This window comes from Mus pahari, chromosome 10 (genome assembly GCF_900095145.1).
Source record: "Mus pahari chromosome 10, PAHARI_EIJ_v1.1, whole genome shotgun sequence".
NCBI classification, from domain to species: Eukaryota; Metazoa; Chordata; class Mammalia; order Rodentia; family Muridae; genus Mus; species Mus pahari.
The window spans coordinates 60,123,199-60,127,349 of NC_034599.1; the positions used below are offsets into that span (position 1 = coordinate 60,123,199).

Here is a 4,151-nt window from a genome sequence, read left to right on the forward strand (position 1 = left end):
TCTCTCTCTCTCTCTCTCTCTCTCTCTCTCTCTCTCTCTCTCTCTCTCTCTCTCTCGGTAGTGATGAAGAGATGATGCATACCTTTAATTCTGGCACTTGAGAGGCAGAGGCAAGTGGGTCTGAGTTCCAGGACAGCCAGGACTACACAGAAAAATCCTGTCTCAAAACAAATTAAAACAAACAAACAAACAAACAAACAAATGTACTTGATCTCCCCTTCCCCTCTCTCTAACACATATGTGTGTCTCCCCTTCCCCCCTCTCTCCAACACATATGTGTGTCTCACTGTGCTTGCACATGTAGACCCCACAAGGTCAATTCAGAAGACAGTGCCAGGAGCTGCTGGAATATAGGGGTTTGTGAACTGTCTGCCAGATCAGGGCTGAACCTGGGTCCTCTGCAAGAACAGTTAGTGCTCTTAACTGCTGAGCCATCTCTCTAGCACCCTGCCCTCTTTAATATTTTTCCAGATATTATTGTGGGTGGAGTGCACATGTTGTGGTGTATGTGTGGAAGTCAGAGGTCAACTGTGGGAGTCAGTTCTTTTCTTTTACCATGTGCGTTTCAGGGATTAAACTCAGGTCATGAGGCTAGGCAGCAAGTGCTTTTGATGTTATCTAGGGTGCAGGAATGGGTTCATGTTCTCTGGTTAAAGAAAGACAGGAAAGAAATGTCATCGTAAGTCTTGGGGCATCCAGCAGAGCCATCATATGACATAAGGGAACTTGATGTCTCGTCTTGGGATTTTCAGTCTCATTAATAATAGAATTTAAGAAGAGACACAAACAGAAGCTCCGGCAGTTTAAAAGAAAAGTTCCAGGGCAGACGAGCAAGCTGTAAATCTTGCAGCTCCCTGGAGGAGGGGAGTGGAGGCAGTAAGCTAGCAGGACAGCTCCCTGGCAGCAGGCAGCTACGAGGCTGGAAGGAGAGCTTTGAGGAAGCATCAACAGCAGCTAAGGAGCTTAGGCACACTCAGGCTCTGGTCAGCAACAGAAAGACCGGGAGGAGAGAGGACAAAAGGAATAGTCACAACTCAGAAAGGTAGACAGAAGTAGCCAGACATCCTTCCAGCTCCTACAGTCTGCACTAAGGGGTGGAATTCAGAGAAAGAAAAGTATCGGTAAAATGGACCCCTCTTCCTAGGGGTGCTCCTCTACCCAGATTCCTGACCTGCCCCACAGAGGGTGGGGGTTGGGAGACAAGAGCAGATCTCTACCTAACATGGAGTCTGTTCTTCACAGGAAAGGAGCTTTACAACCGCAGCTCCAGTCCACCCTTCCTACTCTTTATTCAGCTTATGACCATCTTTTTCAGTGGCTGCTTTTCTGTGCGGTGCTTCTGTATGTAAAACGAAAAGAAAAAAACTGTATGCTTTTCTCCCACTAATCTTTTGATAAAAAGATGTATGCCTTTTATGTGCATGTATATTTTGCCTGCATGTATATATGTGGCTCACTGTGTGCCTGATGCCTTTGGATGTCAGAAGTTTTTCGGTTGAAGTTATGGATGGTTGTGAGTCACCATGGGTGTTGGGAAGCCCAGGTCCCCTGAGAGAGCAACCAGCGCTCTTACCCACTGAGGTCATCACTCCAGCCTCCAGTTATTCTTTCCTAATGCCAGCTTAGTTCTTTTTTGTTAGTTTGGATTAGTTTTTTGTTTGTTTGTTTTTTACTTTTTATGTTTGACCAGGGTATCCCCTTTCCTAATGCCAGCTTAGTTCTTTTTTGTTAGTTTGGATTAGTTTTTTGTTTGTTTGTTTTTTACTTTTTATGTTTGACCAGGGTATCCCTGTTTTTGGTTTTTTTTTTTTTTTTTTTTTTGGTTTTTCTGTATAGCCCTGGCTGTCCTGGAACTCTGCTTTTAAGAGTTGGCCAGGTACCAGAAGTTCCAGAGAGTTCGAGGCTTGCCTGGTCTAGAATGGCAGGCCATCCACAAAACAAAAACAAAGCACAAGCCTTAGAACCGACTAGTGCAAATGGACGGTGTATGAGTTTAAGTGGAAACTGAAAATAAAACAGAAAAACCTAGTTCTTTCCAAATAGTTTACAGCACCCTGGTGGTAAATAGTCTGAAGTTTTTACAAGCCACCAAATAGAACAGGTTTATAGCTTCACTTAGTTCTTTCTACTTTTAAGAACAATATGTGGAGCCTTGTAAAGACAAGGCCTCAAAAAATTGGTTTAAGACTCAGAGTTGTTCCTCTCCACGGAAATCTTTAGTAAAAGGCGAAAGATTTATACGATCTGAAGAGAAACCAGAGTATGCGGGTATTCAATGCGATACATCTCTAGGGTAACAGAACCTCCTAGCATAGTGATGGTGACTTGTACATGTAAATTTCTCTTACCTACAGAAATTTTTTCATGATCTTTTGAAATAATATTTCGTTTTTAGTTTTAAAACTTCGAGTAATGGGAGATCTTTTCACAAAAATATTTGCATTAGCTGCGGTGTGTTATGGGTATGTAAATGAGACGAGTAAGCGCCCTACGATTGGCCCAGTTCTACAGAGAGCAGGACGGGGATTTGCTCCTCATGCTCACCCGAATGGCGGGGTTTATACCTCTGTACACTGGAATTCTCTGTACACTGGAATTTGGACATGGTTTCTTTTAAATAAAGGAGGTTTCCAGTGGATTAGACGGCGAGGAACTGTAAAGGACGAAGACATAACCGATAGACTCCCTGTTCTGAGGGTGGGATTGGCACAGGAGCACAGAGGGTTTCAAAGGTGTTGGCAATGTATCTCTCTGGTCTCACTGAGAACAGTAGTTTCTGTAGTAAAACCAACGTAGATAAGACTTTGCATATTAAATGCAGTGTTTTATCTCTATACAGATGGGGGAAATGAAGTTTACCATTTCTAAATCAATGTGGCTGGTCATTTGTTACCAATTCAATATGCTAAAGGAAGGTAATTTTTTTCACTGTTAATATGCGTATCGTGTGTTTGTGTGTGTGTGCGCGCGCGCGCTGCCCTGGCGCTGTCAATTGTGAGCTGATCCACATGAGTACTGGAAACTGAACTCGGGTCTTCAGGAAGAGCAGCAAGCACTCTCGGTGGTGGTGGTGGTGGTGGTGGTGGCGGCGGCGGCGGCGGTGGTGGTGGTGGTGGTGGTTTTTCAAGACAGTTTTTCTCTGTGTGGCCCTGGCTATTGGAACTCGATCTGTAGAACAGGCCGGCCTCAAACTCGGTGACCTACCTGCCTATGTTTCCCGAGTGCTGGAATTAAAGGTGTGTCCCACAAGGTCCTATTTATAAAATAATTTTTTAAAAAGACAATCTTGATATCTTGTAGTGCTCGTGCATAGTATAGAATTTATTTTTAAACACATTTATTTATTTTAAGATATGTGTCTGTATGTGACTTTGTGTGGACATATGTACCACATGTGTGCAAGTGCTTTGGGAGGCCAGAAGAAGGCTTCAGAAGCCTCGGAACTGAAGTTACAGGCTGTTATGAGCTGTGCCGTGTAGACGACTAACAACTGCCTGCCTATAACTCCAGCCCTGGAGGGATTGGATGCCTCCAGCCTCACTAGTCATCTACAATCATAAACACACACACACACACACATATATATATATATATATATATACTTTGAAATAATAAATATTTATGTGTGTATATTGGTTTTAATTTAATTTTTAAAAATTGAGACAGTTTTTTTATGTAGCCCTGACTGATGATCCTGGAACTCTCATAGATCTGGCTAGCCTGGAATTCATAGAGATCCATTGCCTTTGCCTCCCAAGTGCTAGAATCAATGACATGTGCTACCACAGAGGCTGACAATAATTTTTTGTTTGTTTGTTTGGTTGGTTGGTTGGTTGGTTTTTCGAGACAAGGTTTCTCTGTATAGCCCTGGCTGTCCTGGAACTCACTCTGTAGACCAGGCTGGCTTCAAATTAAGAAATCTGCCTGTCTTTGCCTCCAGAGTGCTGGGTTTAAAGGTGTGCAACACCACCGCCCGGCTAACAATAATTTTTAATGTGTTAGCTTACTCATGTATTGGAAAGAATTCTGTTCTCTGGTCTGGGAACATAGCTCAGCTGGCACGGTGTTTGTCTAACGTGCACAAAGCCCCGAGTTTTGATCGCCAGCATTTCATAAAACAGCAATTTGTAAAATTAATTTTTTTTTTTTTT

The 4,151-nt window shown here is 43.0% G+C and overlaps 1 non-coding gene across 1 annotated transcript; it reads right to left on the reverse strand.

Moving 5' to 3' along the window:
* Positions 1-2,148: 2,148 nt before the first annotated feature.
* On the reverse strand, positions 2,149-2,264 carry LOC115064965. The gene has a single exon (XR_003844767.1). It is a non-coding gene; the product is annotated as a U5 spliceosomal RNA (small nuclear RNA).
* Between the last annotated feature and the right edge of the window lie 1,887 nt (positions 2,265-4,151).